The sequence below is a fragment of the Monomorium pharaonis genome, chromosome 5, assembly GCF_013373865.1.
Source record: "Monomorium pharaonis isolate MP-MQ-018 chromosome 5, ASM1337386v2, whole genome shotgun sequence".
NCBI lineage: Eukaryota > Metazoa > Arthropoda > Insecta > Hymenoptera > Formicidae > Monomorium > Monomorium pharaonis.
In genome coordinates, this window is record NC_050471.1 from 25,124,717 (window position 1) to 25,151,420 (window position 26,704).

General features: G+C 34.4%; 1 protein-coding gene across 6 annotated transcripts in view; it reads left to right on the plus strand.

Moving 5' to 3' along the window:
• The first annotated feature begins 965 nt into the window (after positions 1-965).
• LOC105835685 (small conductance calcium-activated potassium channel protein) overlaps positions 966-26,704 on the plus strand; it is a 204,332-nt gene continuing 178,593 nt past the window's right edge. The window contains exon 1 of one of the 6 annotated variants that reach the window (XM_036287368.1): positions 966-1,212. The gene's annotated coding sequence lies outside the window, so the exon portion shown is untranslated. Of the gene's footprint in view, positions 1,213-3,947; positions 4,327-16,489; positions 17,090-26,704 lie in introns of those variants that run through there. The other 5 variants (XM_036287367.1, XM_036287366.1, XM_036287370.1 and 2 more) reach the window with 5 other exon arrangements.

The window sequence follows — 26,704 nt, forward strand, 5'->3', positions numbered from 1 at the left end:
GTTATTTTTAAAAAAATATTTAATTATTAATTTAAGTAATAAATTCCTCACATAAATCTGCATTAATATAAAACGTACAAGAGTAGTTTCTTTGAAATATTGTACGTGCACGATTGTGCTGGCCACTCTTCGAAATAAAGTCGTAGAATTTCCTTGGATTTCATTTTGTTTCGTGATAATGGTAATTTATATATTTGAGAAGTTAGATCAGCAGATAAATGTCACGTTACTTAGCGTTCCACAACTTTTAGCACAACAATTAAGTGACACGCTTTTGTTACGGACACGCTTGCGTTACTTTTTCGTGTTTCAGGGATTAGTGACTAACTATATATATGTATATAGTTTTTTAATATAATAAACATTTCTTTGTGTTGCACGGAAAATACGTTTTGCTTTACATGAATTTGTGTAAACGAACTGTATAGGATTATACATGTATCTGTTATAATATAAATGCATAAAAAATATTTGAAAAATATTTATATTTTAATTTTATAAAAGCTTTAACAGCAGAATTTTTATTTTACTTTAAAAATAAAATCAAAGTTAAAATAAGATTGATAATTTAAAGAAAATTTTAACTGTGTTGCTTTCATTAAAGCAACTTTATAATTGTAAATTTTACAATTAATTATGTTAGCGTGTTATAAAGATTAATTTTGTTTTGTTACATGTATCTAATATGTTATGAGTTAATTCATCGAGTTGCACGAGCATTGTCGTATTTTTTCCGTCGCGGAAAATATTTTATACAAATATATAAACTTTCCTTATAAACTTTATACAAATCTATGTTTTACGAGTCACCACGTGTCACCTGGGAATCCACTATATATAGTTATACAGTTTGAATTCGCGGGATCTGTTGTATCTCGCGCCGCCCGCAGGGCGAGGTGACACGAAGTTGGCGGCGCGCGGCGCGTGCAGTTCGAATGCGGCTAACGTCACAGTACTTCGCGCGTGTAACAGAAGTCCGGAGTGTCGTGCGCTCTCGCCGTGCATTATGGATTATATTTCGTTATTCAAAGCGCGCCACGCGTGCAATAAACATCGGGGGTACCGTGGGAAGTGACGGCCGAGCATCATATCGTGTTAATTAGCACGTGAGATTTCAATTAACGGTGTTTTTCCGATGTGCCTGTCCGATCGACAAGAACAGACTCGCCAATTCGACAATGCAGTCAGTCTATAGCGGCGGTGCATCGATCGGTGAGTGAATTTATCTGTTATATTGTATTGTCGACTAATTGGTCATTTACTTTATTCGCAACAATTCAGCATCCTTGCAGTTATACATATACGGCATCTTTTTATAGAAATTAAACACACACACACACACACACACACACACACACACACACACACACACACACGCACGCACGTAAGCACGTACGCACGCACAACATATATATGTACGTAATGTCTCAAAAATTGCGTCTCGATTTTATGGGTTATGTTATGTGTCACGGTATGTGTCACAGTATGTATTGAAGCCTACAATAATATATAATAAATGTAATTTATTATTGCTAACTTTAAACCCATATGTCAATTTTTGCTCTGAAATGATGTATAAATAATAATTTTTCTTAAATTTTTAAACATTTTCTTATTTTTATTTTAATTGACTGATTTCGGAACACTGTCGGCTATTTGTTACAGCAACAATACCTCAACTAACAATAATTCAAAAACAAAGTTGAACAGTTTGCACGATTAAAATTTTATATCATTTTTTAATGCAATTTAGTGTAATGATTTAGTTTACTGATTGTACAAAAATAAAAGTATCATTACCTTTTTCTATATTGAATTCAATATATTAAATTTTCAGAATTTTTTTTTACGAGTAACTATAGAATAACAATATTTAAATTATATTGTAGCGAAGAGAGATTTATGTATTCTCATCTAACACATATCCACATACCAATTCTCTTTTTAGATGTAAAAAAAATTATATACGCACAGTGAGATTGGAAAATTTTTAGACTATCACTGTGGAAGGTATTACACGACATGTGTAATATTATTTTTGCACATAGTAATTATTTAAGTTATAAGTCATAAAAATAAATATAATGCATAATATAAATTTCTGATAATATTTATGCTACACTTAACGTATAAATGTCTGTAATTTTTTAAGTGTATATTTGTGTGATAATACATCCAAGTTTAAAGAAAGCATAGAAGTATAATATATGTAACTATAATAAATGTTAAAATAATCTTTAAAATGTTTTGAAATATAAAAATTTTAAATGTTTTGAAAAGTAAAAATGTCTTATACGAAATATCTATTGTGTATCTATTACACATATTAGAATCATTGCATATTAATGGGTTACTAAACAAATAATTTCATAAATAATCACTAGAATTTGTCACGTAATAACAAAAAAAGAAATTAATTACAGCAGTAGAGATTAGTTGCAGCAGCAAAAATCTGTGTGCGGTAACTAAAGTTTAATTATAAATTACATTTTTTACAGACAGATTTTTTATTGTTGGAGTTTTTTTTACACAGATTTTTTACTGTTGAAATTAACTTTTTTTCGTATACAAGTAGCCTTTACCACTTGAATGGTATAAGATATTTCCATCTTTCTCTTCTATCAATCCCAAAATTGAAATAACTCGTGTACACTTTTATTGTTGTATAACATCTCATGCCTAAACTCAGCAAATTTCTGACACTTTAAAAACTGTTTATTAAAAAATTATTATTGCCCCAACAAAATCTCAGAGGTCTGTCATTAATGTCACAATAGATCTAGAACACCTAATATATGTAATAGAATGGAATAGTATTAATTACGTTTAGTAGCTTTGCAACTGTTGTGATTCTTTAATATAATTTGGATATGTGTGTATGTGAGCGCGCACGCGCGCGTGTGTGTATCTTTGGCAGGAATTAAAGAGACAAGAAATTATATTATAATATAATCAATTATATTAAAAAATCTTACAACAGTAAAAAAGCTACTTTTTTACTATTGATTTGCATGCTTATTCCAAAATGCAGTTATTTTAATAAATAAACGTGCGACGCAATTAAATTAACCTACACCCCCAGCCGGGCTTCAGAAATAATTAATTAGTCGTTTCTGAATTTAATGATTTCAATTCGGTATATTTTGCACTGCAAAACCGTCGCATAGTTCGAACTAACGTCGCAATCAACGTTGTACTATATATTTGTAGTACTATATATTGCGCGTGTAGTAATGAGAGTGCGTTCGTCATGTTTCGCGTAATTTACTCGTTAAAGTGCGTCGTACGATTAACGAGAGTACCACGGATAGACGAACGTCACATCAAATAACGTGAAAATTAGTGATTTCAATTAACCGTGTTTTTTCGATCGACAAGAACGACAGGTACAAACGTCCGATTCGACAATGAAGGCAGATGGATATTCATGGCGGTGCGTCGATCAAGGTGTCAATTCGTTTATCATATCGTAATAAATAATTGGCCATTTATTTTATTCAATCGAATGATTCAGCAATTATGATCGCATTGTTCTCAATACTTCATGAAAAATGGATAAAAACATACATATGTTTTACATATAACATTTGTAAATATGATGAAAAAAGAGTTTAAATTTAATTTTCAATATTTAATTGAAAGTTGAGAGAAAGATTTTGCTAAAATATCTACAAATTTAATTGGATCTAAAAATAATTTTGTTAAACTATTAAAATAATTATATAAGATGCTCAAACTATTAGATCGAAACATTTTACAGCATTACTCATTATATTTGAACGTTCTTTATAATTATTTTAATAATCGGACGAAATCATTTTCGGATACCTAGCAAATTCTTAATATTTTAAAATATTTTTTTTTTTATAAACAGCAATTGATGTGCTGCATTACGCGCTTTTTTCTTGAGAGATTAGTTAAATTAATTAGTAACGAGTTTCTGAAGTATTGCAGCTTAGGTTTGTTACGTTGTTATTATCGATGTACTTCACGCCGCGTGGCGATGTGGCGGGTTGTGTATACCGGCGAGAAGTTGCCGCCAGGTGGTTCGAACAACCAACGTCATACAGTGCTGTGTCACGCGCGCGTAACGAAAGTCGGGAGTGTCGGTCGCGTTGTATTTCAAGTTATTTGTTCATTTAAAGTACGTCGCGAGCGAACGACAAAACGTCGAGAGCGCAATGCAAGATGACAGACGAGTGCCGCGTGTTAATTAGTGAGCGCATTCCTAATTAGTCGCGATTGGTTCTGCATTGCGACGAAAGAGAAATGTGCAAAACAATGATGGAGTCAGGTGGAAGGTAACGACGGCGAGCGTATCGATCGGTGAGCAAATTTGTTATACTATCATTCACTTATCGCGCAATTGAACTTTGAGACGATATTAATTCGATTTCTCGTTACTTTTTGAATTGTTATGCACGTTATGTTTTTATTCCGTTTTTATATCAATAAAAATTTGCATTATATAAAGTAAATAAATTCTAATACACGTAAATACATCCCATAGATTTATTGAATTAAAAATAAATCTTTTATCAAGGGTTTAATTTTATTTTTCTTTAATTGAGTGTAAGATATCACATTATGATTTTTGAATACTCTATAAATATTAAAATTAATAATTTTAAGTAATCAAACGATCTATTTGAGTAAATGCCGCAGTATATTTGTAAATGTTTTATACAATAGAATATTCATTTCACAAATAGTAAATTATTGTTAAAGCTCTCGGTCATTATTTGATTTTTATATTTTAATGAAGAGCGTTATATAGTTCATTGATGTATGCACGGATAATTATTTGTTTATTAACAGTTAATTGCCTGTCGAATGAAACTTTGTAGATATGCAACGCACGTTAATATCGCGAACATGAAATTAATATTTTTAATTTTTTAAAACTAAATTATATAGAAACTCTTAATAACTTCAATGCATCTATAACTTGATATATATTATTTAGAATTATTTATTATGGTACATAGGCATTAATATTATAGCAAGCAATTTTAATAATACAGTTCCTTATGTGCGTTAATACTTCAATAGATTTAAACGACCTCTTTTTCAAAAATTCTATATTGAAATAGTTATTCAAAAAGTTTATTGTAATTCTACTAATCTATAGTTTACAACTTTACAGTATATGACTATATGCATTATAGATTACTGCAGATACTTTATATACAAAAATATTATATGTATAAACATTTGTATATACTCTGCAATATTTTTCCTTTACTTTGAATAAATATAAAGGAAGGAAGGTAGTTAGACTAGATGTGGGGTTATGAAATTTATAATATCTCGCATATTTTATGTTGATTTTCGCAGATAAATTACTTACATACTGTTCAGATGTTATAACATAAAGCAGATAGCCGAAAGTTTTATAGGTGTGTATATATTCTTTTTCGTCATTTTAAGAAATATACTGAATATTAATCTTTTAACTTGAAGATCTTGAATATGGCCTTTAAATGACGAAATTAAATTGACACTTGCAAATGTCGCAAGTCTGAGTCTCATAATCGAATATAATTTGGTTATACTTTTATTTTACTTTTATAATACTTCTATAATGCAGAAAGTCGTAAGAGCCACAGATTTTTTAATATATATTTTCAATTCTTTTTTGTAATACTATGTACGAAATACTGATTCTTTTATAATATTGACGTGCAAAATATGCCAAAAAAACGTTAATTTCTTATTTTTAGAAATAAAAATAACTTTAAGAATATTTATTGATAGTGTTTCATACTCCCCACAGAGTCCATAACCGCATTTTTTTCTCTCTTTAATAAATTGTTAATTATGTTCGTTATGTATATCCAAAAAAATTCTGCTCATAACATGATTGGTAGAACTTTATGTTGTAGTAACAAATTTGTATCGACAAGAACTATATATAAAGAACTGTCATATAAATGTTTATTGACTTACTTAGATAAAACAAAATGGTGGTTTATAACTTCTTCCTTCCTCTATAATTTTATAGTAAAACTTAATAAAATTTTTATAATAAAATTACGTTTATTTAAACAAAATTAATTTCTTAAATTTATTTTTGTCAGTGGATTATCTCTATAGAAAACTTTTTAAGTAATGAATATTTTATAACTTCAAGTCTTTAAAATCGATTAAACAATATATTGACGAATATAAGCTAATAATTTTTACTTTAAAATATCGATTAATAAAGTTATTATTCAAAATATAACTCAAAAATCATAATTTTTTCTCTGTATCAAAATTTTGAACCTTAATTTACTACATTTTTATTATTATAAATTTATACGTTAAGTTATAATATTCTTTTAACTTTTATATTTTTATAAAAATTCTTTCATTAAATGGATATTAATAATTTACATCTTATATTATTGTTATGTAATGATGATTTTGGTTTTGATTTATGAGTGTTGCATGTTGAGATACATTGTGCTCTATGCATTAATTAATAATTCTTAATGAATTGTTTGTACTGCTTACACATATAGATAACAAATAACAGAATGTGCCCAACCTACAAGCAATTAAATACACTTGCGTATTGTGGGGCAAAATGATGAACATTACGCCTTTGCATGTCTTGTTAGTAATTAATGCTCCGTCGATCGATAATAATAGATTAACCGCGATCTAACAGATACTATTCAAATTTTAGGTAAGTTGAGCTAAAAGCAGTTAATCACAGATTTTTGCAAAAAGATATTTTTATTTTAATATAATTCTTGAGATTACATCTCAAAAACCAATATAATATAATTACCAATATTATATAACTTTTCTGTTATATGAGAAACTTATTGTTTCTGTAATTGACAATTTTTACGAGAAATTGTTAACAAATTATTTCTAAAAATGTAATATATTGCGTCAGTAGAATATTTGCAAATTAATATTATTACATACTAATAATTAATTAACATTACAGCACGTTGTGCTTATTGCATTTTAATTAAAAGATTTTACGCATTTGCACTTTTATAAATTAAATGTCTTTTACAACAATTTTCTGTAAAACGGGATGCATTTTAATGCGTATTGTCAAAAAAATATTACCATGAACAAAACTGGAATAAAGATAAAGTTTCGCACTAAAATGATAGATACGCAAAAGAAAAAACAAGATAAATCTATAAAAAAAAATTGATTTTAATTTGGCTAATATATCCGTAAATAAAAGTTCGTACAGGGAATGTAAGTTACAATGTCTACTATGTCTAATAATACATGGAAACATTTTTAAGTACATAGATTTACTTCTACAGATTATTAAACGCAAACTTTCATATAAGTGTTGCGGAAAAGTGTTTGCATTGCAGCAAGCTAAAAAAAGCTTGAAAATGAAAGAATAAGATTTTATAAATATTTACTTCATAAATTTATTAAGTCAACCATTGTTTTATAATATATTTTTTATAATCTATTTTATTAATTATCGCTAAAATATTATCGCTAACATTATTATTTCTCTCTGAATGATAAGAATAAAGATTTAATTAGAGAAATTTTAAATACTCATCAAAAAGAGAACGGTTGTCCGAACATTAATGCAATAAAACGAAAATTCGATAGACGCACGCGAGGATTAACCATATGAATGCACAATGACTTCTTTGTTCTGTTCAGCGTGATTTTCCGTCAGCCTCGTTCCCCTATTACATTCGTAAGTGGAATGTGTATCATTCCTTTTTATCCTAACCTACCGTCCTAGCTTTAGTTATCAATTTTTGATGCTTCATAAAAAATGAAAATAAAACGCTCTTGCCTTTTCCTTGCATCAAGTCATTTGATTGGCGGTCGAATGAGTGATGTGACGTAACACAGATCGATAACTCTCTATCGTACAGTCTTCTATCGTAATTTGTTTTGTCCGGCTGCTTATTTAGCATCGCATCAATCGCGTTAAAATCCGACGTATATATTTTTAGTAGACACAGAACGTCTTTCAAATGGTACAGCTGCCTATTTATAGAAAACGATATTTGTAATGTCAATCAATTGTGTCTAACCGTGGCCTACGTCAATGTTTGCGGTTGTCCGAACAATAATTGTCCGCTGGAATTTAATCGCATCGATGACACGTGCGTGGTTCACCCCTTTTGGTTCTGAATATAGCTACGTCATCATATTTGTCATGATTATTGAAGAAATATCCTTCTTTTACAATTACATAATGAATACATTTTTATGTTTATATTCTCGAAGTAAAATAAAAATAAATATGTATGTATGCGCGTGTATATATATTTATTTTTTAATAAAAATAAATAAAAAATTGGTGATGTTAGAAATTAAACAGAAATAGAAGTTAAACTTAACTTTTATTTATATAATTTTTATTTATCTAAACTCCAAAGTATATAATGGAATTAAATTTTTTATGTTTAATGTATTTTATGATTAAAAACTTAGAAGTAAAACAATTAGTTGACTAATAATAAAATTATGAAACTATTATATTTTTATTATATTATTTTAATTCTTAAACGCGTGTTACCTTTTCTCGAGTAGTAAAATTGTAATTTTTTAATTATAATTTATTGTATACAGCTAATATACGCTTTGTTAAAAACGTAGCTTTCATTAATATATAACTGCATTTTCGTATATTTAAAGATTAAAAATCCATTTATCTCAGAACCGATAATTTGTTTCATGCCGAATTAAGTCGTAATCTTTTAAAAATATCTGTATATTTGCATTATTTTCTCTTTATGATAATTAATGTAAATTGAAATTATCACATAATAAATAATTGATCAAGTTACCGAATTTTGAATAGGTACAAATGTCATCTGCAATGCATAATTTTAATAATGAATGTACCGCCCAGGTATACATGAGCACACATACACGTAAGCGGGATAAGTAATTACAAACTGACATTTAATTTAACTAATTATTATTGAGATTTACGTGCTCCTTTTCAAATAAATTATCTCGAACGACGAGTAATAATCCTGTTATGGGTCACGAATTAGTAGACGTGTTTTACATAAATCAAAATTAAGACTGTCCTCGCTTTTTTTTTTTACTCCCATAAAACGTACGTCTCATTTCAAGTATTGAAATATATATTTAAACATTAACGAAATCATGTTTTAATTAAAACGCACGGCAGATCTCTGTTGATCTCTGAAATATGATATTTGTAAACAATGGATACAAACTGCTTTTGAAATAACAATTTCAAAACAGCTCAAACGCGAAGGCTTCTGTTTAGTTAATTAGCGCCGGCCGCGCATAACATCGATGTACTCGCGAATGCACTCCCGACGGGGGAGTTCGCCGGCCGGGCTTTCGTTGGGAAGGCGGGAGGGGACGGGGGGGGGTTCGGAGAGTGGTATGAATAGAAACACGAATTCACTTATTACGAGCTGCAGAATCACGCGAACGGATATATGCAGCTCGGAATGCACGGTCTGGATTGCGGCCTGCCCGCCCGGTGCAAATTCGCCCTTAGTGTGCCTCGCGTGTGTTCTATCCGCGCTCGTATCTCGATATCACGGCCGGGGCCACTGACCCACCCTTGCCTTACAGCCTGGTTCACATAATGCTTTGTTACCGCTCGCGCTACTGTATGCACGACTCGCTGCAAAAACTGACACGGTTTCACCGCGAGGGCGGGAGGGGTGGGGAGAAGGTTATCAGATATCGTAGATACGTACTGTCATACAATTAGGTCAATGTGTAGGTGCAATCCGTACATAGCTAAAACAGGCGTAATTTCTAATATGTACGTGGCACACTGCGATAGTATGTCGTTAGTGTTAACAGCATTTCCCTGCTAAAATAACGTGTAATGTTAATTGCCGACGAAGTGCCTTTTATAAATCTGTAATAATGTTATTAATATGCGGAATAAAATGTGTAACGTTGAAAAGTGACGTAACACATCGCCTGCTATTTTCATTTGAATTTCTATTCAACAAAACAGAACTTGATCTCAGAATATATTTTTGAAGGCAAGCTTTTTATTTTTCAAATTAATCTTTGAAGGTGTGATGACTTCTCCAGTTTAGATTCTTGGATTTTAAATGTAAATTGCTTCTGGCTTTGGAACTTTCGTAGAAGTTTTGAATTTAGTATTCTTGGGTTTTTTATTAGGTAATGGCAGTGTAGCAAATTACTTTATAACTTTGTAATATTGGTCTGACCATTTGTCCATCCGTCTGTCTACAAGTTTTATTGGATACTTAAGTTTGTCGAACTTTATTTTTGTTCTAGATAAGACCTTAGCTCCATCGAGACAAAACATGAGTTAAAGTTGACTATAAAAGGTCAAGATTAAATATTTTTAACAAGGTTTTTCCAATTACAATGGTCTTTCGCAAGCGCTACTTCTTTACATCCGTATAAAAGGTTTAGTTTAAATATATGCGTTAGTTTTTAAATTCTGAATTGCTAAAGTTAAAGCTAATAACAATTTTTTTAACAAAAATTTTAATTAAAGAAGTTCAAATTAAGTTTTGAAAATATTAGTTTGCGTGAAGACTTGGGGGATATGTCGACATGAAAAGACCTTGATGAAAGTGAAAGAAAACGATATGATCTGATCAAAGTTTCGTTCACAGAAGATTTACTCGAAATTAATCAACGAGTTCTCCTCTAAAGATCAATTAAATGAATGAAGGTAGCGACATTGGTTCTATATTTTTGTTATTATAGGCAGAAAGCAAGCTGACTTGTCAACGCACCTTAATTGTACAACGCTTTTTAGCGGTGGTCTCGTTATAGCGTGCTAGCTGCTAGTAAATATACGTGATGCGATCGAGTCTTATGAAATGTAGCGCGATAACATCGCGAATCGCCGGTTTACATGCGTGACTTACCGTCACCCCGAAAGCCCGATTTAAGCTTACACCGGTTAATTTACTGCATTCAAACGAGAACCGATACTCGATCGAAGATTTAACGCCGGAAATAGGGCTGTGTGAGCGATAACACCTTACAACTTTATTCTCATGTCAGGTGTCAAGTGTGTAGCGAGAAAAAATCGTGTAGAATCAAATAAAAAAAAGAAATAAGGAGAAAATACAAATCGATAACTGTACGTTCAGATTTTTTATTTTTATAGAACTGTTTTATATATTCGATTCTTTTTTAAATAATTAATTACAGAATTTTTAATAATAACTACAACGTAGTTTGGATGAGTCAAATAACTCTATGATTAATGGGCGTGCATTAAAAATAGCTTTATGAACTTTTAGAATTTTTCCCAAAGCAAAGCTCGGCTTTATACATTTCTCAAAGCGCCTGTGGCTGACAGGTAGTGCGTTGGTTCTTCCGGCGATTTTGCGCATTTTTTTTTTTTTTTAAACAACTTAATTCGTGCTTTTCTCGAGGCAGAGTTTCCCCGTCCACCTGAGGAGAGAAAGCGGCACTTTTTCATTTTTTCTTGAGTTCCTTCCAGAGCTATTCGTACATCTTCTCGGGAACTGTCAAAAGTTTTCGTGCTCTCGTCGGCTCACTAGGTCTTTTTCTACTAACTTTTACACAATGGCCGTGGCCGTGCCGTTAGGCCTCTTCATTCACCGCCTTGTGATTGTCTGAAGATATGTCGAATTTTCTTCGACATTCATGAAAATAGCGAAGGGATGGAATTTTAAGTTGAAGCTACAGAATTGTAAACGCAGAAATAAAACACGCAGAATAAAATTGTTATACTTTTTAATTAATTTAAAGATAATTTTTCTTTAATGAACGTGTCGAAATATTTGAAGCCCCCAATTTAATTAAAAATGTTTATACAAGTTTTGTTTATACATAAAGTAAATAGAGAAAATGGGAATTTGAATTAAAACATGGCTTTATCTTGTCCTGTTACAACCGTAGATTGAATTGAAATTAGGCTTGTTTTAATTAAAAAATCTCTGAAATAATTACAATATACTTATACAGGTTTTATTCTGTTTTAATCATACGTAGTGTCATGTCGTATGGTTCCGTGAAAGCGATAGACTTTAAGTGACAAGTAGCGAGTTTGAGCGCACACATTTTGTACATGTTGATTTTTTAAATTCGTAATTTTTAGCAAGAATCACAGAGGCACTCTTTAGCTCTGAGTAATGTATAAGGACTGTCCTATCTGCTTCTATTATTATTACTAGTCAAATGTTAATAAAAAGCTGTGTGAGTGTGTGTGAAAACGCGTTTGATAATTACAAAAGAATTCTAGTTTATTTTATTTAATAGAGCATCTTAAATTGAAATTAAACAACTATTTTTTAATAATAAAAACGCTATAAAGGAACGTTGTTAAATACGTACTTAAATTGTACCTCATCAAAATTTTACAGTTTTGCTCTTAATTGCATAAATAAAATTAATGATAAAAATATGAAATATAAATTAGAAATAAGACAAAAAGTTAAATCAAATAAGAATGTACTTTTTTATGAATAAAACGGTTTATTGTATTATAATAATAAACAATATAACAAAAAAACAATACAACAAAATATGGATAATACTTTAGTAGAACCTTGTCCACAAAAATTTAATCATTTTCTCCGTAAAAAGCATAAATTTGTTTATTTGTTTGGTTATAGCAATTATGCAATTAAAAATTTACAGTTGCTTATTTTCCACAATTGTTTATACTAATTTATATATGAAAACAAAAAAATCTGAAGTTAAAATAAAATTCATTAAAATAGCTAAAAGCTAAACGAAAAAAATGAGGACTTTCGGAGTGTCATCGTGGCTCAAAGGAATAAAAGTTTACTTCGAGTTGAAAATAACAAAAGTTGCAATTATTTTTACACCAATTTAATATAATAAAAACAATTAATTTAAGTAATATGCATTTGGCAACTTTTTCTTAGAATATTTTTATTGGCGCAATAATAATTTTTAAGTCAGATATTAAAGAAGACATAAGGCTTCATAAAAGTAAAAATTTCTGCGACTAATATAGAGTCAGATTAAAGCTGGACGAACGCTTGGCGTTAGAGGGAGAATATCGCGGAGACAGATCGCGTCGTTCTATCGGCGACGCGTTGTCCGCACGCCTTTAGCTACGACTTTAGCTACGACTACGACTACGTAACGTGCAATAATCTATTCTGCTAGGCGTGTATTTTTGAGTTTACGTCGCCATGACGACCTGGCAATTCGCGCGCGCATACGGCAACGACGACGTCGCCCGCGATGACGACGTCGACGACGACGACGACGACGACGACGTCAATGACGACGACTACAACGACGACGACGAGGAGGAGAGGTGGTCGTTAGAGTCGTGCGCGCGGTATCGCGATACTACAATACTACTTGCAGGGGTGGGCACTCCGAGTGGCCTATTTCACAAACTCGATGAGCCACCAAGTTGGCGATTAGTCGGGCGCGTCAATACGCGCCGTATTGTCCGTTAAAAATAAATGTGGCATATATGCGACAGGTAGAGAAAAGAGCTGGAGATTTCTTTACCTTTATCCCTTTCATCTTCATTACCTTTTATCTTGACCGTCTTATAGTTGCTTCTAGCGCGCGTGTCTCAGAAAAGAAAATATTTGCTTCGGAGAAATAAATCTTGTGACTGATAGGAATCTTTCCTTCGCTTCTCCTAGGGAGGTTGAGTCTTTTTCTACGGATATGTGGAACTGTATACGTCAGCTTTTCTACATAAATTCGTACCTCGTGACATTTTGCGTGCATGTAGAAATATTGGGGTAAGATCTCGAACGGTGAATAAATATTTTACAAGGTGCCGACGTATTGTGATATAAAATATTAAATGTGCGTCGTGAAATATTTACTTTTTCCATTACTTTACCTTAATATTGTACGAATACCGGACAAATAAATCCTATTTTTAACACGGATTAACCGAACTTTATACGAACGTTTCTGACGAACGGGGTAACAGCTGTAGCTGCGAAGCAATAAAACCGTTTGTTAAATTTACACGTGCATATCTAGGATGTGTTAACTTGTGAAAATATGAGATTTTTGTTTCGCGGGAGTTGTTGCGTCAAATTTGTTGTCGGATTTTGTTTACTGACGCAGAAACTGACACGTAACAAGCTGCCGTAAAAATTGAAAAAGTTCTTATGAGCAGTTTACACGTCACTCAACAATCTCAGAAATGTCGATTTATAAAAGTGTTACAATAATATGCATTTGTTGTTTTTTAATTGGAAACTCGACGGCAACAATCAATATGGTCCTATAACTCGATTTATTTGTTATATCACCAATGGAAAGCATTTTAATCGAAATTCTTTGATGCGAATGGAATTTTAATTTGTCAAAAATTTGAAACGTATTTCAATTGAAGAGGCGATGTAAAAGAAATTGCGAGTGCCATATGTTATAAAAAAAATATTTCTACATCAAAAAAACGTCTACTACAATCAATCATTTAAAAAAATTGTATATTCTTACAAAGAATATACAATTTATAGAATCGATTGTTAAAAAAATGCAATTAATCATTAAACAACTTCTTTAAAATAATATAGACTTTACAAAAAATCTTCTCGACTTCAATTTATGTTACAATAGAATTTTCATAGCCCAAATAAATGCAAAAGGACATTTCTCCGACACTTTTCTTTTTCCAAAAAAACCGAAAACTGTAATACCGGGTACAAAAATTTTTATGAATTACAAATTCCGGTGTCAAGCGCAATAAAATCCGTTCTATAAAATTTATGATAACGGAGTTACCACTGTGAATTAAAGACGATATACCGTTTATAACTCGGTTAGGAGATGGGTCTCGCTACTTATCGTAACGACGAAATTGGCACTCAAGCTCATGTAACAAGTTAACAAGTTAATAAAGAGTGCCGGAAGAATTATGGCGATATCGCGATCAATTTCGAGGGGGGGGAGGGTGTGAGAAGGCATTGCGAAAATTGTTGTTTAGAAAGGATTAATCCGTGGCGCGATGAGTCGATCCGTTTACAGAAAGGGACACGCTATAAAGCGAATGTTTGCGGTTGATTCCATCTTGAAGAGAGAGTGGCGGAATCCCGCCGGGAAATCTTCCGTTATGCTATGATACTGCGGGGCCTCGTCGGAGATATTATTTATGACACGCTCCATAATCGTATTCGGCGTGCACGCGGGTTCATAGTGGCCTCGCATGCGCTTGTAATTACTCAACCGCGTATTAATTTTGCAAAATTACATTGTCGACTAAAAAAAAAAAAGGGGAGAAGCACGCACTCTGTCCGCACGCACAAAACGCTGATGGAATGCAGTTATTTCAAAACGATTGTAATTTTGCGGGATTGCATTAACAAGCCCCATTTAAAAGCTTTTATAACAGGGATTATTTTTATCAAGCGTGCGCGATAAATAATTAAGAGTTTAGCGCGTGACTCAATTTGCGAATAATATCGTCAATTCTACCAACGTTTTAGCCAGAATACATTAATTAGCGTGGTTCTATTAAAAGAATGAGATTATCGGAAATGAGGATTGAAGTCACGAGACGCAAGACCACGGGGATCAATATTTTCCTTCCTCCGACGTTCTACGTCCCGCGACTATTTGTTGAAATCAATATAGCACTAATATAATCGATCCGCACGACGAAAGTGAGGAATAATATTGTTGCAGACTCCAGTTCTTAAATTAAGGATAGCAATTGCTGGATTAATCATGAGGCAAAGTGACTGCAAAGGTGGTTCGGAGGAGCGAGGATCGATATCATCCCCGTGCGCGATATTCTCGTTGCGTCTATTTTTTCTAGCCAATAAGCACTCGCGATAAAGTCCATCGTTAATCAGGCTAATCAATTGCTAGATCAAAGTGTTCCTTCGGCGATTTTCAGTGTGACAAAACCGAAATGTCAGTCGCATCGATGGTTCAACGTGTTTTCTGAATGTATATCTGTGCACAAAGGAAACCTCTTCGTTACGTTCCTTCTCACATTCGAAGTACTTAAGAAATTCATTTAGGAAGTTTGGCTGGTATTAAAAGTTTTCAATCGACGCGCCTTTTGCTCGGGATTTTCGGGAGCCGTTAGCTGAACTCTCTCCGAGAATACACTCCGCGGGCACTCCTGAAACGCCATAGCGGTGGTATACGTGCTCTCTCTCTCTCTCTCTCTCTCTCTCTCGTCACACGTCTATTTTTACCCGTCCCCGCTGAAACGCGACCGAGGTTCACCATGGTGAAATCTAAAAATCGAATGGAGTGTAGTGTGCCAGAGTCAATAATCGATACATCGCGGTACGGCGCTCCGAAAAGCCGGTGACCGCGGCGCGTGGATTGGAAATTGCAGCGCGCGCGCGGTGCAACCACCTCCTCCCCATCCCCCTCCTCCTCTCAACGCCGTCCCCCCCGCGCTCTGCACCCTCGCGCGCGTCGTCCTGCCTTTGTGCGCCGGGGCGCGCACGTGACCCCAATGGCGCCACGGGCGGGTGCGACGGCCCTGAGGCAGCAGCTTGCCGGCTCGTCGAGCCGCGCCGAGGCCGGCCGACGGCACACGAGGGCGTAGCGACGGCAACCACGTTTCTACCCTCGTTTCCAGTCCGTCGTGGTGTGTCTCGTCGGCCGCCGGCTCCGTCCGACAACCACGCGCGCTGCTCTGTTTTCTCTCCCTCTCTCTCTATCTCTCTATCTCTCTCTGTCTCTTTTTCTCCTCCCGCCCGCCCGCCCTCCCCGACCCCGCCACCCCCGTCCCGCCGTTCACCGTGCGTTCTTTAGTTCTTTTCCCTCGTCCTCCCCCATCCCCCACGTTCCCCCCGTTGATTTTTTCCCCGTCCTCCCCCGCCGGTTTTTCACGGAACTCTGTGCCGGCACTCGCGGGGGTGGTCGACCACGTCGCGCGCGCCGGCGACGTCCGTGTGCCGCGATCGCGGAGGTGCGTTTACCCCTCGGCGGGAAGTTATGTTATCGCGCGACGACGACGACGACTCGCCCCGCGTCCCGTGTGCGCCTTGAATCCGGACCGGGTTAACTGCGACGACGGGCGTAAGGAGGTCCGCATCGCATCGCTACGGCGACGCCGGGGGGCAAGGAAGGCAGGCAGGCAGGGCGGCGATGCTACGCGGCGCTGGGACGTACGTGCTGGCTGCGTGCTGCCGTCGCCCCGGCGCGAGGGGACGTTAAGGTAAGAGGGTTCAACGAACGCCGATCGCGCTGCCACGCGCGTCTTTCACCCCCCTCCCTCCCTCCTACCGCTTTCTTTCCCGGTATTGTTATGTCTTCTGAGAGGCGAATGGGGGTAGTTTATGAAGTTCCGGAGAACTTGCCAATTGTCCTGAACTTTTAATCGTTAATAGCTGCGTTAGATCTAGTCGGTGACGTTTTAAAAAAATGTCGATGAGGGTGCGCTAGCTTGACTGATCATAATTTGCAAGCAACACCTCCTATTACAAAAGATACAAGATAATAACGTTACGCATTGAGTTGTTAATGTGGACAGTAACGTCAAATCTTATTTATGCAGTTAATGGATTATTTTAGCAGTCTCTATGTTTTAATGTTTTCGTAAACCAGGACGTGATCAGTCTTTCTATTCGATCGATAACCGGAAATAACGTCAACTTTCCTTTTTGGTGTTACTAAATGTATTTGTCATTATGATTATGCAATTAGCATTCAATTTTTAAATATAAGACATTTATGTGTATTTTGATGAATAAACAATTTTTTAGTCATCGCAATCGGGAATTATTCCAACTTTTGCGGTTGCCAGAGCTTTATTATCGAGAATTGCTTCGTGAGTGGACACGTGACTTCCGCACAGATAAACTTTTGGATTCGGATATCCGTTTCCGATATTAGTCATCTTCGAATCTTAAGATGCAATCCACTTGACGCTACAAAGCCATGCTCCGAAGCATTCGTTGATTGGCCAATTTGTAAACTTGTTTGTTTTAATTGGACAACCAAATGCTTCGAAGGATTTGTAGCGTCAAATGGATTACGCCTTTAATTTCCTCAAATAAACAGTTTACTCCTCCCTCCTTTCACGTACACACAAAGCAAATATTACTTACAAGGGAAGTTATCAAACCCGGGTTCAATATTTTCGACCCTTGTTAGTGTCATATTTAATGTTAAATGTGGCTGTGACATTAAGTCTCATTTAATAATAATGATAATTACGTTTAATGTGACGTTCAACATGACACGACAATCTAACGGTCACAATTAGCGTTAAATATACGATAATAATAAGAATTTTTTTGTAACTTTTATACAATCTTTATATAACTTGCTTAGAATATTTGTTACAATGTAAACATGTCGCAAAAAATATCGTATATTTTAAAATACTTTTTGTGCAAATAATTTAGAACACACATTTTTTTCGCCGATAAGAAATTTTATTAAGATAATGTTAAGTAACACGTAGGAATTTTAATTTAACCGCATTTAAATTTAATACGTGTAATACGTACGAGGAATTGCACACATCATACAATGTGAATTATTTTAGTCAAGCTTTTTTCTATGAAACTGACTATCCATAATTTTTTTACTGATACAGCTAACATACAAGAATATATGGACTTTGAAATGTACTGATACCCCAAAGAACGTAAAAAAATATTTTTCTCTATAAATTTAATACCAAGAAGTTTTAACAACGATAATTGAATTACTTGCGGAGTTGAGAAAGTTACTTCTTAATTTTTACTTGTCAATGTTACTCGTTACTAATTCTGAAAACTAACTGAAAACTCCGAATTGATTAAATACTCCGATAAAACTTACAATTGATTGTTACTTAAAAAATAACAATTTTTTAGTTTTTTTTATTTCTAAAATAAGACTTAATAAAATATAAATATAATATAATGTATTACGTTCTCTTTCTAAGGTTTTTTTTTGTTAAAATGATAAAAACAATATTACGTTGAATCTTAAATTTAAGTTTACACAAAAATTAAAGAAAAAGATTTTAAAATGGTCAAAATATAATTTAAAAATTTTGGCTTTTTTATATTTACAAATTTGTACCCTTAATCTCTTGTAACCTCTTTAAAAATTTTCATATAATTACTTCAAAATTGTGCTCAAAATGTATGCGGCAGTATTATTTACTCATGATATCTTAGAGTTATGCTTAATCTATTTAATACATAATATAACAAGTTATTAATATTAGATTAAACACATAACAAAAATTATGTCACAAGTAAGTAAGTTAAAAATGTAAATCACAACAATAAAAGTAACTATTACATTTGTCATTACTAAAGAAATGAAGAATACATTACCGCTATAGTGACAAAAAATAAGAAAAGAAACGTGATTTCTAATTCGTTACCTTAAAAAGGTAGCTAAAACGAGTAATACGTTATTTCCCAACTGATTATACGTGATCTTTATGGCTATTTTTGTAGCGTTATTTTTAGCTGTTCTTCCGTTATTATTTATCGAGAAATTTGACGGGGGAAATTCGACAGGAGGTTGAGTGATTAATAGTATTGACTACCGAGCGTCGATTACGTGATCAACGAAATTCCAAGTCACGTAATACACCGACGAGGAAAAATAAACGCGCGCGGTCGTAGGTTAGTATCTAAATGTGCCGGGGAATGCTCTGGCAATGATTTCGAGGTCGATTACCCTAGAGACTTACTCTGGCGTTGCTGCCGAGCTTGCCCGTCTTCACGCTGTGAATGCATTTATCGATTTTATCTAATAATATAGTACGTTAAAATATATATACCGCACGATAAAATATAATATACACCATTTACTTCGCATAAAAAAAAGGTATGTATATATATAAACTCAAAACCGTCTGGGCGACTTTTTTCCTTTTGCCGGCGGGATCTTCTCGCCGAGGAGAGAAAGGAATTATCCAGTTTTTCAAATTTACGACTTTGAAAATTCAGCGAGAAAATTGTTGCGCGTCGCGTACTTGCCCGCGTTATATTTTATGTGATGCAGCGTAGTCCCGTCCGGGGTTTTCTCTCGGTGCGGCTTTGCGGGTCGATATCCTTTCGCCGTATAACCGCGCGCGAAATTGGCATTGCATAATTCTCGCGGCTGCCGCATAAACGAAGAATTACCGTGCCGTTTTTGCCCGCGGCCCGCCCTCCGAGTCAAATATAGCGACGTAAGGTACGCGGAGGTTCCGTAACGCGAACGGAGTTATACGACGGTGTAATACGTTTACGTCGTGCCCGGGGTTATTGCACCTGTATTGTTGCGCGCGCGAATTTTATTGACAAAGACGGGGTCTCCAGGCTCGCCGCATTCGCATTCGCGTTACGGCTGCGATTATCGCTTTCAATTTTGAACTCGACCTGATCTCGATACATTTACCCGACAAGCAGACATTCGAACAAGTTCGACGAAGAATTTACATTTACTGATACGATCTTGCTCGCCAACGAACTTGGAAACTCGCGCGAGACGCGCCAAGAATGCGGCTGTATTTCATTGTCGCATTTCTGAGATGCGTCTGTTGTAATGTACAGAGGCGTCTCCCTCTTTGGGGTCTCTATTTTTATTACGAGTCACGTTCTTTTGGCGAAAAAAAAATCAGCTATTTATCCCAGCGGTATCAAGCGGCAAGCGCCATTCCCTCTTCTCTGTTTAAAGAGGCGAGGAGAAGTCGGGCGCGTAAAACTCCATTCATTCCACTTATCGATACATCTTTCCGCGCCCTGAAGTCTCTTCGAACACGAGTTATCACGGTGTAGGATACGTCTCGCCCTGAAATTAACGATCCATCGTTCTTTTGTGTGCTTATAATCTCCTTTGATTGAGATTACTTGAGCTGAAATTGTGCGTTAAAGAAGAAGGGAAAAAAAAAAGGATTTTCTCTAGTCACAGGCTTCACAAAAGATTATTTTTAGTAAAAGTTCTCAATGGAATTTTAATTTAACAAATGTTCGAGTTCAAGATTTCTAAAGGCTCTTATTCTCCTCGGCAATTAATATAGTAGACATCTATCTTTTGTTAATTTGTTTATTTAATTTTTACGAAATTTTTCCTCCTCATTTTTTGCGTCTTATTGGAAATTTGTGATAAAAAAAAACGCGATTTATTTTGACCAATTAAGCTTGAAGATTACAGATTGGAAAGGACGGTAAAGCTAAAAAGAGGTTTATAAAGTCGTTAATGAATTACGAATGTACGTATTATTTATCTTAAAAGGATTTCAGCAACTTGACTGGAGTTTAACGAGAACTGAAAGAGAATTTAATAAGAGAGATTCAAAATTCGTGTAAAGAGAGCTGGCAGAAGCTCTCTGTGTTAAACTCTATTCAGAGCAGTCGTGCACTAGATGATTATCGTTCCCCTTTTTGTTTGTAAACTATTTTCTGTTGGTTTTCCCCGGCCTTAATACTTGCGCCAACGTCTCTAGCTGCAATCGCAGGTTGTGAGAAAGTCGCACCGGTTTTTCCGCTGTTTGTTAGGAATTCTATTATACGTCGCGGTGGGTTATTAGGATTTTATTGTGGTTCGTTGTCGCGCCAGGATCTTCGTCCAAGACAATTTAGATGCATGTTTCACGACGGCCTTACGCGTTTCAATTTTAATTCTCTTCACAAGTGCTCTTGTGGCGCAAAAGTTTTTAGAATTTCGCGCGAAAAGGATAGTACGTGCAAGCGAGGGATTCGCACCAAGTTGCTTTTCAATATTTATGAATTCGTTGAAAATTCTGTTACAAAAGCAGCAAATCTTGTTAATTTTGTTTATAAATTGTACTTTTATTTAATCCATTAGGTTTCGATTTTTTCTTCTTTAATTTTTAAAAAGACAGATTTCTGAAAAAAGTACTTAAAGAAAATTAAATACATACACAAAAAAAGTATTAAATTAACAATTATTGTCCATACAGCAAGAATATAGAAATCTTCTGTATTAATCAACAGTTTTTATTTTAATTATTAGTTATTTTTTATTGTTGACACGAAAAACTTAAAACATTATCCGTATTAAATCTTTATGTTGTTTATAGTATACATTATGTATACTATATAAATAACATAAAGAATTGATTATATTTTATATTAAAGTAATTGTCATACAAAAAATAACACTACATCATGTCAAACCTTTAATATCCGAGAACTTTTCGATCACATTACGTAAATAATTTTTTTAATCTTATGATTGCATTTACTACAATACTTTTTTTAAGTTAAAGTTTAGACAGTTCTTATAAAAACAAGTTCTAGTTAAACTGAAGCTTAATATTTATCAAAGATATTACCAAAAATGTTTTTTTAAAGACTGGGATCTCACTAGACCTGAAAGATTTAAAGAGTTTAATGTAAATTTAATTCAGCAAAATATTTTCATCTTGATATTACAATAGTCACTTGAAAAGCATAACATTTATTATTAATAATAATACTAAAAAATTCTCATTCTTAATTTGAAAATATTATTTTCTATCCAATATTTTTTTTATAACGTGAAAATTATTAAATAAAGAAGAATATATTTTTTTGCTAAAACTACACAAAATTTTTTATGTAAACAGGTTGTGTTTGTTTAAGTAAAGTTATCAAATTCTTTAAAGAAGATTTTACACGTTCTTACTTATACAGGAAATATTTCAGAAATAACTGTGACTAAACTTTAAGAGCATGTTCTATTCACTGTAAGGAATTTATATGAAAAAAGTCATATAAATGTTAGTCTGGAGAGAAAAGGCTTCCTTTTTAAGTTGTAAATACTTTTCACTTACAACTTTGGTAAGAACATTTCATTAAAGAAATTGCTGGAAATGATTTTCTTCCGCATTAATGCTTTGCAGCGACATGTTTCACACAATCCAGCAAGTGGCAAGAAAGCTTATAATAAATAAATTTTATTAATAAATTATTTCTTATTAATTAGATATTAATGTTTGTTAAACTACTATCTCCATAAATAACTATCCAAGAGTTTAAGTCGAAAAAACATATAAATCATGCAATTGATTCTTAGACGCCACTTTATCGATCGATATAATTGTTATAAAGAAAATTTTCTGTAAACAAAAAGTGTTTATACTCGGAAAGAAAAAGTTTCCCGATTCAAATTTACGTGACTCGCTTCATCCTTATAGTGAATAAAATGTGCATTTAAAATTTCCCTATTTCTTTCTAAAATACCGATATTACATATATAAAACAATAATCGTTGATTTAATGTTATTTTTTCTGAGCATGAAGAAAAAAATTAGTAAAATGTCGTCCTTTAAACAAGACAGAGAGAGAAACGGGGATTAATTCTTTTTCACTGCAAGTAAGTCTTTTAATCTTCGGCAAGTTGTTAATCGAAATACATAAAGCACTAATACGTAGAAATCGCAGGCAAATTTTGCGAACGGAATAAACCGATGAAAATCGGCGACGTGACGTTTCTGCGACACACTGTATATAGGATGCACGAGCAGCGAAACTCGGTTTCCTCGTGTCAATTTGCTTCTAGCTCCGATGGTTGCCGCATCCGGAGCTTTCCTTTTTTTTTTCTCATTCCGCCGTGAAAGGCCCGGATGCTCGAGTGCGAGCGCCGGGGCTGTCGAGTGCGTGCAGGAGCGAATAAAAAGGGAGCAAAGAGAGGAGGCCGTGAATGCGCGCTCCCTGGAGAAAAGCGGAATATATATGAAAATCTGGTATAGATCTGCTGTTTCTTCCTGCCCGAGCCGTCTCGTCTTATTTACAACTTGCGTACGAAAATTCCCCGAAAGTTTTCGTAACGTTTCCCTCACACGTCAAAGTAATCTCATCCCACGCACGCACGCACACATTGCGACTATCATTAATGAGATTCCTCACTACGCGGAGCATTCGGCAAGTTGATATTGAACTTTAATAGATTAGACCCTTTGGCGTGTTTCCGAGGTACGATCTTTCTCCGTGTAAAGTATTAAAGCGCCAATAGTTTGCAAGCTGCGAGCAATCGAATCGGTTATTTCGAAGTTCGAGTTCTCTCTTTCGAGAAACGGTACTTCGGAATTCCGTTGCGCTGAAACTTTAGATGGCTGCGACGTATACATATTATATACACATATATATATATATATATATATATATATATATATATATATATATAGATATATAGATATATTCGGCCTCTCGAAATTCTTCTATATACTTTGTGAGGTCCATGTATAGAGCTACAGCACGTGAATTTCTCATATCGTCGGCATGATCCAAGACTATATACACGCTCGCGCGAAACGACGACGACGATCGTGACGAACACGCGATCGCGTTTTTGTCGTTAACGATGTGTACCAAAGATCTTTCTGCGATGGCACGTTTCGAGCCGTGTCTCACGTATCGATCTCTCGTGCATTACTCGGCTCGGCTGCTTCCGTTTTTTTTTTTGCCCATGTCGTACCTGGTATATAAGCGGGCGCGACTTTGAGAGAGGGAATACATCACACTTTTCTCGATCGGGAGACGGCATATCTTAATCAACGAGGTGGGAATCCGCGCGAGGGTCTCGATGGCCGTCACTTCAGGCACACACCAGGCAAACGCTACACCAACGTCTAGATCCGGATCCCGCATATCGGTTTCTTCTTCGTCTCGCATGTTACAACTCGAAAGGATATCGGTCCCTCTAACCCAATCCTGTCACGCGCCATTATACAGCCACGATGTTAAGATCATTGGATACGTCGCGTCGGGTGGGACACTCTCTTTAAGCTCTTTAAGTCGTTAAGCTCGCGTCGCAAATGGAAGGTTCGCGTGTACATGTTGCAAATGGAGGACATATATAATATATACGTGTTGCATTACCTTTATTTAAGGAACTACTTGTGTTCTTATCGTTAACAGCGAGTAATGTGTTAATTACATAGGAAACGAAAAATTATCCTATCGTAACTCACAATCAGCATCCCCGAGGATAACCATCAGGCACGAAAATTATTTATGTGCTCCCGAATAAATTTTATGTCCCCCCTCGTTTAATTCCATGGCGTATTTACTTTAAATAGATGACGCGATGGGAAGCGCGACGTTTGCCTTAAACTTATATAATTAAAAGAGCAAATGATCCATGTTACAGAGCGATTACTATGCGCTTCAGCGGAATTTAATCGTGAAATTTATCCACGGGTAAAAATAAAATAAAAATACGTATTATACGCAAGTTCTTATTTTATACAATGTGTGATGTATAAAATAACTTTTTACTTGCATAAGAAGTTATTTTATGTCATTCTGCGTTTTTCTAAAAAAATAAAATAATTTTTGTTGTTATTATCTCTGCATAAAAATATTATAGGATTAAACGTGAATTATTCATACTTTTTAATTATTATTTCACTATAGCCAAATTTAATGCGAAATTTATCCAAGAGCAATATAAATTAAAAATATAAAGTTATTATTTATATATAAATTATTATTTTATATAACAAGATAAAAAGCTCTGTATAAAGTGTTATTTTATCTCACTTTGCAATTAAATAATTTTTTGGTGCATTTCTAAAAGAATAGAATGAATGGATCGATGTTTTCGTTATTCTCTATGTATAAAAGTATTGTAAGGTATTAATTAATAATGAATATTTTATAGGATAACTTTATGTCGCAACCTGTTATCATAAAATATGAAATAACTCCCAAAATATACGTGGTTCAATAATTTTAAATATTTTTGTGCACGCAAGATAACAAGAATAGTTTATTCTGGCAGAAAAAAAATAATAAATATGATTTTGCGCGAAAAAAGTGCAATTGCGGAAAGAGAACATTATTGGAAATTGGATATCATTAACCGGTTTTCATAAACTAAAGAAGAAATGTGCGATCTGTTCGACTTTGATTATCTGACTTACTTCGTAATTAAATGCAACAAAATGTTATCTAATTACTCGAAAACAATTCTATTCCCTCATTGACATCTGTGTTTGATCGACTGGTTTATCTATCTCGTGTACTTTGCGAATTTATATAGCTCGATTTCTTGACAAAAAACCGGTATTATCATATACACTGTTGTGTTCCCCTCCTGATGTTATCTCATCCTTTGATATTCAAACGAAATCTTTGAACTCCATTATTCCCTCCGGTAGGGTGAGATACGGATATAGATATGGGACAAAGTTATATCCTGGGGGACAAAACGTGTGTCTTTGTTTGTAGCGTGTCCCAGGCACGTATGTGTGCAATCAGCGAAAGGTCGCCTTACAACGATCGTTAAAACTGTTACGACTAATCAGAACTATCTGAGTAGGCGCGGGATCCGATTTCGATTACGACTCCATTTGCGGTTAATGTTTAAGAATCGCGTGACTTTTTTTTTATGAACAGATTATAGCTGTAATATAGCTGTGTTGTCGAGTGACGTTGCCCGCGCAATTCAGAACCGTCTTTGGGAGCCATGTCTAATTCATAATGAATGGTCGATCATTCATCGCGCGGACATACGCAATTGGAGCACGTGTACGGAGTGCGTAGGCGCGAAATGAGGAAATCCATTTGTTCGCCGACTGCCAAAGGCAACAATAGACCCGCGATATAGTCGTACGATGTAGTCGTAAAGGGTAAAGGCAAGTAATAGAACGGTGACTTATTTTTTAGAGCATTGCATTCGCATATCAAACGTTGACAGCTGTTGCAATTGTTTCAAAACATGCCGTAATGAAAAACAGCGAACCTTGCGCTACAACTTCTTTCTATGCGAGTACTTAATATTTATAGATAAGCCAAGGAAAGATTGAGGTTGAGGGAAGAAGCCACTTTGATTCTAGTTTCTTCATAAATCAGAGATCAACTATTCTGATTGCGCATAAGTATGCGCC